The following is a 10,422-nucleotide window of genomic DNA, read 5'->3' as shown; positions in this document are numbered from 1 at the left end:
TCAACCTCAGATGACCAAGGCAGCCACAATCTCTCTTACTCTTATAAAACATACCTGGCTTTGCAAAGATTTTCCTCTACCTATAATACACCAGATAAATCCCTAAAGGAAGCAATGCTACCAGCACCCTTTGGAGACTTGCAGTTAGTTTTCTCCCACTCCTAACAAGTACAAAACCATCCCTACCAAGAAACTTCTGATGTCTATCCCCACTAGTGCAGGGAGCTGCTGTGCAAGTGAACCAGAAGCTATTTCATTTCTACAGAAAACAGATGAAGTACTATACCAATATTACTTCATTTCCAAAAGCTTCTTGCTGAAGCACCTTTCATCATGCAATATTTAAAACATAATCTAATCCTTATGAAATGCCAATAAGGCTGCTGGGAGGCCTAAACTCTTTCACCAGGTAAACTGGTTCTGTTTATCTCTTTCTCCTCCCTCTTCACTGTTTTCTTTTATCTTTTCTCTCTTCTATTTCCCCCTCACTTCATTCTTTGTTAAAATGTACGTTTCCTCACCAAACCCACAGATGAAATTCGAAGATAGCTGGTTTCAGTTTTTTCCATTTACAAGGTTTAACTATGGGAGCAAAATGTTTATACAAATATTCACATGAACTAAAACTTCCCTTTCTACATGTATTTGCATGAGCATGTATAGACCACTCAAAATGCAGTTCGTAATTTGCCAAATACTTTTTGGCTTTTGCGCTAACATAGGTACATTTCAAACACTGAAAGAAAGCTGAGCAGAGTATACGAGATCATAAAATATGAAAACCCAACTATAAACTTAGGCAGCAATGTTGCAAGGGAAGGAAGGAAGTACACTCCCTTTAAGAAGTGCAAATATTAATGTTAATATCGTTAGTAGTAGTTCCTCTGAGGCAAGAGGAACTTTCACTTCAACATTGCTAAAATGGAGGGGTTTACATTACACAGACCTCCAAAAGCTGTTGTCTAATAGCACTTGCTAGACACTTTAATACTTTCAAGTTTCCAAGGCATGGAACAGCAATATGACACTGTGTATCTCAGTCTCATCCCTCTCCCAACAACTTGGCAGGCTCCACATCATTTGAGGTAATGTTTTTCCAAGAAGTCTATGCCAGCTAACATAGCTTCCTCCTCCTCCTCCTAAAAGCAATGCTCCAGTCAAAGAAAGACAACCAAATAAATTGTCCCCTTAAAGAGACTGTCTCTTCCCCCTTTGGCCATGTAAAGGATGCAATTCATCTCTGTCTGCCAGAAATACAAAAAGCAAATCTGCTTTCCTATGTGGACCCCAGAGTTCTGGAACAAGTTGACTGATAAAACACACATGATTTGCTGCCAGCTTCTTCAAGATCCCAAAAGTCTAAACATGCCTGGCACTACTCTGTTTTCCCAGGATTTGTTTAAGTACAGACAGAAAAAAAACACTCCTTTAAAACAAACAAATAAATAAAAAATACTAGTGACTCCCCATGCTGCTTAAAAACACTTTACCTAACATCATCTAATCCAAGCTTCTTTAATGCACCTCCTCCTTGCCAACATCCTTCCCTTTCCATTAATTTCCTCTGACTCTGTTTGAGAATGTATGCCAAGCACACATACCAATTCATGCGTGAAAGTTTTAAAACAGCTTTCCATTGATTTTTAGCCATTCCTCCTTATTACAGAAGTCATCACACATAGCCAGCAGTCAAAAAAATAGTAGATTCATTTTGAGAACTACATGAGTAAGACATCAAGTTTTCTATTAAGCAGCAGTTTAGCATCTTAAAACAAGCAGGTGTTCTGCACCATGTAATTCTAACTTGTCCCTACCTATTCTATCAAAGGAAGGCTCACAGCCAACAGGAAGATCCAGACATAAACACAAACAAAAAATTATTCTTTGGCTGTGGGCAAAAAGAAGGTTACTGTCTTCAATGATAAGTTCTCCCAGGAAAATGAAACCTGAAAATAAAAGCCTGATGTTCACTTAGTTGGCTGATTCCTGTGCTGACTTTATTTGCCCCTTTTTTCCTGATGAAATTCTACAGTATTTTTAAAAGTCAGTTAATTGAATAATTAGAATTATTTGCTCATCATCATCCCATCAGACTGCACTTCCCTTTGACAGTCACCCTTCCCATATTACTTCTCTAGATGGCCTTCAACCAATAAGTTCAGGCTCAGTGCTAAAATACCTGGGTCATCTGAGCTTACTCCTCAGCTAGAGTGAATACCTGACTGAAAAAAAAGAATGTCCAGTCAGGAAACACTGATTTCTGAAATGCATTTCTTTCAATGAACTTCTAAGTCCTCATGGAAAATTTGCTTGGTTTTCCAAAGGATCATACACTAAAACCTAGTCTAAAATTTCCAGTCTTTCAGGGTCTGTGACCTGCTCCTACCTTGTAGAGGCAAGATCACTTACACCCCTCCTCCACGGCTACCTCTGTCTTTGCTCCATCCTTACTACTTGGCACTCAGACATCAGCATCCAAGTCTCAGCTTGCTTAAAATTTGCAAAGGAAAAACATAATACTATTATCTTTGAAAATATTTAACTCTTCAGAGTAAACCTGCTATTTTTCTCTTCCCTCAACAGAGTGTTTTTTTCTCAGCCAAAATCTTCAACTTTTTAACAGATTTAGGCTCAGCTCAACCTGACTGGTACCTCAGGGCAATGGTTTTCACAAGGTAGTCCACCAGACACTCAAGATCTAGGGATATCTGTAAGGATAACTTGAAAAGAAAACATTCAAAATTCAAGCTGATTGTCAGCGGGGCTTTAACTCACTATACAGAGATCTGTATCTTCAGTGGAAAAGGTTGAGAGGTTCACAGATCAAAAAAAGGTTGAAAACTACAAGTCTATAGAGTAAAATACAAGAAGGTTGAAGCGACTTGATAATTTTAGAGCAAGATCTAAATATGTCACTCTAGCTGCAAATGCAATGAACTTCTCTCTCCTTTTTCCTCGTTGAGCTATACAAACAGATGCCTTACAACAAGGGGGTGGCTGCAGTCCATATACCACTAACGATGTCTGTAATGCCTTGGGCTGGGGAGCACTGTCATGGGAACACGTTTGTGCTGGTGGGGTTACCTAATCCGCCAGCGTGCCTTTGATTTTGCACTGTCTTGCTGGTTCTGTCTAGAAAGCAAAATAACATGAGAGAAGCTGAAATCACTCTTTTTCTCTCTTTCAGGATGAACTCTTGATGCCACAAGCACAGTCCCTGCAGACTGTTCTCTCTAACTGTTATGCTCATTAATTCATCAGGAAGGGAAGCTCCCCTCACTCATTCATGACCGTCCCCAAGCCCCACACCCAGATAAACCTCTCGTTCTGTCTGTTCTAGGAAACAAAATACTTATAGCCCAGGTGTGCACTATTTCTCTCCAGGTGACTAGATCCTAAGTGCATATTTCTGTGTATTAAACCATACACAGGTGTGTAAGGGAAGGGCGAACTGAGGAAAAGAATTCTATTGCATCATTAAACTATCTTCCTCATTAACAACCCTCATTAGGGCACACTCTGCCCATTTCACTGCTGTGTTTATCTCCTTCCCCTGATGGCAGGGATGTTGAATCATGAAGAGCCATCAGAGCTTAAAAGCCCAGTCCCAGGCTGGCATCTTGATTTAAGTGAAGGGTCATAGCATCTGGCCCCCTGATTCACACATAAATGGTACCAATAATCAAGCAGAATGTAGCTTATAGGGACAGCAGTGCCAGGTATGGATTTTAATAAACCCATTAGAGATAGGAAAAGAAACTCTTCCTACCAATAGAAAAATTAATATTTTGAATAATTTAAAGAAAACACGAGAAGCCTACAAAGAATCAAAATCTAAAAATTACATACACAGTTAAAATAATACCACAGAAATTGATAGAAAGTAATTCACAGGTATCCTGATAACATTATTGTTGTCTCTAATCCAAACAGGGTTTTTTCTTTTCTGATGATGCAGGACTGTGTAGCACAGAGTCTGTGGAGAAAACATTCTGCTGGAATGATGTTTTGTGGCACTATATTCAATAACAGAACCTTAAATTTCAATAAATATTGAAGTGAGTTTTGAGCATATAAGGAAGTGAGCCTGCAGCAAGAACTGTAAGGCATTTCTCTAACCTGAAGCTATAACAGAGATTTAAAAGATATTTCCCTTCCCCCCTGCACACACTTACTTGGAAATAGTGAAGTATTTTGGGGGTTATTACCTTTTTAAGGCTGTTTTTAGTGCTAATTCTCTCCATATATATACATATATATAAAGTCTAATTTCTAAAGCATTTTACAACCACTGCCCCTCGCTCTTTCTTTTAATACTCCAAGAAAACAGTAACAACAGCCACTAGAGAATTGTGCTATATAGGATTGAGCCACACAGTGATTTGGCACTGCCACCTTCCTGGGTCATCACCTTTCTTCTAGTGACTGGCATATCTGATCCAACACAGCTCTGTTCATCTCCTTGATGGCCTTTTTCCTCCCTCAGAGCTCCCAAAGGCAAACCCCAGGACTCTGCGTTTTGTCCGACGCTCGCGTTTCTCAGGAGCAGCTAAGCATTTTCATGAGGAGAGGACAAAGAGGTGAGAGAATACGTCAGTCATCACTAGAAATATTGCAGTCCCAGCTGCAGTGGTGATGAAGGAAAAGCATTATTTATGTGACTTCTGCATAGATACTTTTATTTTCAGCTTGCAGCTTTGTGGGGGGAATAAAAGAAATGCAGAAGGGTTTGGACGTCTCTAACCATTATATTCACAAAGTTTACTCACTGCTCCAGTGTTCCAGTTTTCCAGTACTTAACAGATTGAAAAAACACAAACATGATTTCTCAAAAACAATATAACACACACAAAACAAACATATGCAATGTATTACCAACTTGCTTAGAAATACACTTCACTCTTCATATTAGCATCTCATCTTTACATTTTTCACCGTCCAAGAAAAACTGCAGAAATTTTCTTGACATAAAAGTCTTTTTCTTCTGAACCCAAGGTATATATTATCCACTGTATTCCCCGCTAGTCAAATCAGACAACAGAGCATTCCCATGGCCACAGAAAGCAATGGTAGAACTTTTCTGAGGGGAATATTTCAGTCAAAAAGAGGGCAAAGAAGAGATGCAGAAAAGAGGTCTCTTCCCACATCCTGTCCTTTTGCCTACCAGTAGACACAAGAGACAAAAAGTGCTCTGAGCAACTGGATACTGCCAACAAAATGACATCTACAAAATTCCTCTACCTCTTCTGTATGCAGTTGCTTTGCCAAAAGGACATTCTGTAAAGCGGTGATGGACAAGAAAGAATTTGCCACTTGAAAACCCCATTAGACATTTCAAATTTTAGTGTTATCAACCAGAAATTACCATAAACATCTCTCTGTGCACACAAGAAAATTTAATTCTTTCGTGGTAGAGCAATCAGCTCTATGAGCACCTACCTGCAGTGGCAATGCCACTTGTTCTGTCTCACCATTGTATTCACGGCCTGCCAGAAGCTTGCTCTGTTTTATGGAATGGCTTCATCCTGGGCTAACCCTAACCGTACTATGAAATACCTTTATTTTTTAATTAATTTTATCAAATTAGGAAGCAACAAACTCAGGGAAGAGAAGGAAATACATTGTTACATTCATCACATATGTTTCCCCATGTTGTTGCTTGTCTATGTTATTTTGAGCATTACCTATTTAAAGAAGTTGTATGATGTATAGGAGACAGTAGGTAGAGTGATTGACTGAAAGAGTCAGATGTTAAATTGCCACATAGCTGTGGAAAGGATTAGAATACTTCTCTACTCAACTCATTCCATAGAAAAAAAATCCTCTCAGACCTTCCATCCTTATAATTTTTACACTTAAAGGTTTCAAAGCGAAAAGAAGGTATAAAGGGTAGTGTTTAAAAATAAAAATACACATTTTCACAGCTTCAATTTCTTTTTATTTTTCTTTAGAAGAGTATAATATTGAAGGAGAAAAAGTCTGCTTGCTCTCAGTTAGGTTTACTAAATCAGTCATGAAGGCAGCTGATCTAAAATGCATCAGCTGTCACCTGCTCAGTCTCAGTTTGACAGTTCAATACCTTCTCATCTTCTGAGAATGGCAGTGCTAAGACCTGAGTAAACCATGCCTGTATGCAAACTGTCACTGATTTTTTGGCATATCGTTAGGCCTGATCTCCACGGCTGCAGTGACAACAGGGAACATTACAGCCAATTGTTATCAGAGTTAAAATTAATGTATGGGTCTTCAAATTCAGCAATGGACAAGGTAAGCACCATGAGTGGTGGCCAGTTGATGAGCTACATAATTATAGCAGGATAATCTCAACCCTTCAGAGAATGTAGACATATATCATAAATTCAAAGTACGTTTCCACACACCTATATTCCCCCTCCCCCCCAGCATTTATCTGGACCAAATATGACATATAAATGTCAGTATATCCTAGTTATCAGCTTCAGGTAGTAAAACGAAACATTATTCAGGGCCATGAAAGGACAACCTAAGGCACAAATCTAAGGCACATTCCCAAGCAGTGACAATCAGGGTCACACTCACAGCAGTTAGAAAAGTTGCACCTGATCATTTCAGCAGCCCAGCACGCAAACCAACACAGCAGCTCATCTCACTTTAGAGTGCTGCTTTCTGCCCCATTGCATCTGTGCCAGGAGCCAGCGTAACTGCAGCACAATGCTGCCAGCAGGGAAGGGTCTCCACAAGGGCCAAGGGCAGCTGGCAGTGTGCCCCTAGCTCCCCAGGCCTAACTTGGTGTGCATCTTCAGAACTGTTTAACTCCTAAGAAAACATGTTTTAAATAAACATAAAAGGGGCAAAACCAGATCAATATTAGTATTCAGACCCCTTCTCACTTTTTGTTGTATTACTTGCAACATTAACACATCTGTGCACTCCAGCATATGCTGCCTGGTTTGCAGTACCCAATGAATCTCTCATATGCTGTGTGACTTTATTCAGGTTGAGATCTCTCAACTTGTTTTAAATTACCAAATCTAAAAGTGCTAAAAGACCTGATTCTCCATTACTGCCAAAATGCCTATAACCTTTTACTAACCTACCAGTGGTTGGACTTGGTGATGTTACCTCTGCCAATAATGATTCTATAACATTAATTTCAGGTGTCAAATTTAAATAATTTGACTGAACACATTATTTTTAGAGGTTTTTTTAGTTAAAGCAATAATGTAAAACAACATGACATCAAAATCTGATCTTTTCCAGGTATCCCTGGAATTAGGACTGGAGACCTGGAAGTAGTTTAATCTTTCTTTCTAAGTTCTTATCTTTCTAAGTATTGCTGGTGCTTCTCTGACTCTTTACATTGAGGTTTTCATGAAAGGGTGCATCTCATGAAGTTATTCTAGGCAGTAAATAATCCCAAATAAAATATCGCATAATTTAAAAAAACTTTCAGTGTCTTCATATGAGGGAAAGCTACATTTATATAACAGTTTGCCTTTACACCTCATCGCTTGGTACATGTCTGGTAAAAGCAAAATTTTGCTGTGGAAATACTGCAGTTTTTCCAGTCTACACAGAGGGAATTGAAGTATCCATACCAGAGTCCACCACAAGCTTCAAGTTAAGCAGGTTTTGCTTACCTTATGTTTCCTTTCCACAGTGGAAGTATTTTGCTAGAAAGTAACATATTTAAAGTCATGTTTAGCCTTTGCATTCCTACAGCCTTTTGAAGGAGAAATTTTGAGCATCATTCAAACTGACTAGTTGTGTGAGTTAATAAAAGTCACAGGTAACAAAACCTCATTATGTCACCCATGAAGAAGAGAACTGTAATAAAGGTCAGATTTTATGAAATTACTTCTCTTACATAAGCAGTTTCAAGGTACTTACATCCATCTCATTGCAAGAACCATGTTACTGAGTCCTGACAAAACTGTAAAAAGTGTTCTATTCTTCACAGAGCTCTCTGCAGAAAACATTGTAGATAATCTGAGAAAAGTTCTCGCTAATATTTTTCATATTTTATGTCCACTGGTCATGTGACTTGTACATAAACAGTCCTTTAAGTCTCTTTAAAAGTGAAACCTCAACTAAGCAATGATTTAGCTAAAAACCTTACATATTTCATATATGGCTCCTATTGGCTTGGCTTAATCAAGTCTATGAAAATGTAATTTAAAAAATCATCAGAATTAAATATAGATGTATTTAAATCCCCAAGCTTTTCTGCAAGAAATAAATATATGTTTTAGAGCAGCTCATGATCTAAAGTTGGAGCACGGACAAAGTGTACATGGTCTTGAACTCACCTGAACATTTGAATGCCATGGTGCTATGCAACCCCTTTTGTTAAACAGCACTGTTACCTCAAGGATAAACAACTAAAGCAGCCTGTAGCTCCACCTATGCAAGCTTTCTCAATTTTGTCTTCATATGGTGAATTGCAATAGGAAATACATTTCTTCCAAGCTTAGAAATTCTGTAGTGGCTAGAACTTGATCAAAAACAACTCCTACTCATTAAGATGTCCCCATATAATTCATCTGTAGTACCACTTCATACTGCCATTTGTGAATTACGAGGTCATTCCTAACTGAAAAAATATTTCATCTCATGTCATTGTACTGTCATATTTCTCTACACTAGCCTTCTCCACTGGCGAATCAATAGGAAAAGCAGACACAAAGTCCAGCAGTTCAGCAGATATTTGAGCTTTTCTAAATCTCCAATTCCCTTACGAGTTCAGTCATTTTTCTGTTGAAGACATCAGAAAGCAGAGTGTACCAACACCACACTCCCAGCAGGGAGCATGCTGAGTCCCCTCAGAGGTTGCTGCTTATTTGGAAAAAAGCTCCCCCATCCCCCCGCCCTCCACTACACCGTTCATTTTCACTGAATTTCCAGCCACATTTCCCCAGGCTTGGTACTTTCTCATTGACACACCACCACATAGGAGGCTGTGGAAGTTGGGCAGTAAACAAAAAGCAGACTCAAGACAGTGGAAAATACTTTTTAAAGGAAAAGGAATATTGACATGCATATGGCTCAAAAGAGTTAAGGCAGGTTAATCTTTTAACTTTGGTTTGATTTACAATTAGGTAGGTTGGGAAAATGCAAACTGGTTAGAAGCACATATAGGGTGTCTGTATTTTGAAAATGTTGTTATCCCATTCCTTAGGGAAATAACTGCCAAGGTGATTGCTCTCAATATCCATTTCTGGCTGAGTTACTGCCCTTTGGCTCTTAGCTGTTCGCAGCTTACACACCCATACGCTGATACTTTCTTTCTTTTCTTTCTTTTTTCCCCTCAAACAAGAAACATATTTTCTTCATATTATGGCAAGACAATTGACAGAGCCTACAAAGTATTAAACCTACATAAAATAATGGCCACAAAAGGAGCCAAATATTCAAGACTTAACAACTTAACAATCCCTTTTCTCTGTTAAAGCATCCTTCTCAACACTGGGGAGAGGGAAAGGAGAAAACGTCTGACAAACTACAATAAATCTTATTTTTGCATCAGCATGAGAAGACTCAGATATATTTTACATTAACGCCACAAGCAGTTATTAAAAGATTAATGATTTCTTAATAGCTGGCTTACTAAAAAGCAAACCAGTGGTCTGTTTAACAGATTGCTTACAGAATCAGTAGTTCTAAATGATTTTAACACTTTCTACTGGCCCTGATGAGCACCACTATTTACCACACAGTGCTCTTATCTGGCTGTAATATATGTATAGCTGTTAATAATTTATAATCCTTTTAACAAGCAGTATAATTATTAATGTAGAGTTTTTACAGAATTCAAATGCCTCTCAGACACCACCAAAATTTTCTTAGTTTTCTCCACATTTTATCTACTCCTCTGGTTCCTACTAGTGTTTACTTTCTAGGTCCCTCTGTGTTGTTCAGATCTCCTCCAAATGAACAAAGACTTTTCTGACATGAAAATGCTACTATTTCCCTATCTCCTTCTTAAAGATAATTGAAAACAACAGACCTAGAACACAACTTCACCTTTTGCTTTCTATAATGGATACAAGAATCATAAATGCAACCACTGTACAGAGAGAGGTTACCCTACCAGTTTCACTATTACAAAAAAGAGAGAAATTCACAGCCATTGACACTTATTAGGCTTAAAGTACAGACCCTTTTCGTCATGGTGCTGTTTTGGATAACTTGTGAAGACTGGTCACCACTTCATAAATAGTTTTTATTGTTGTGAATACTTACCAGAGCTGAGTAGTTTAGGTCACTGAAGGAAGACCGTTCCAAGCATGTCACAACCACAACTTCATTTTCAGACACAAACAGCTTTGGAAATTATCACATGATCTACGGAATGAAAAGATAATCACACATTAATGAAATGACGTTAAATGCAATAGTTTAAAGGTATGTAATGAGGAATTTTTTTTCTTATGCCTCATCTGA

At 38.4% G+C, this 10,422-nt stretch overlaps 1 long non-coding RNA gene across 1 annotated transcript; it reads right to left on the bottom strand.

Annotated features, from left to right (window-relative positions):
• Positions 1-4,514: 4,514 nt before the first annotated feature.
• On the bottom strand, positions 4,515-7,899 carry LOC120323653. Its single transcript, XR_005564325.1, has 3 exons — positions 7,870-7,899; positions 7,620-7,652; positions 4,515-4,549 (listed from the first exon to the last, which is right to left on the bottom strand). It is a non-coding gene; the product is annotated as an uncharacterized LOC120323653 (long non-coding RNA).
• Between the last annotated feature and the right edge of the window lie 2,523 nt (positions 7,900-10,422).

Source organism: Pipra filicauda, unplaced genomic scaffold (assembly GCF_003945595.2).
Source record: "Pipra filicauda isolate LSUMZ 115617 unplaced genomic scaffold, ASM394559v2 scaffold112_size3218982_pilon, whole genome shotgun sequence".
NCBI lineage: Eukaryota > Metazoa > Chordata > Aves > Passeriformes > Pipridae > Pipra > Pipra filicauda.
The sequence above is the reverse complement of the archived record's forward strand: the minus strand, read 5'-3'. Positions and strand labels throughout refer to the sequence as shown.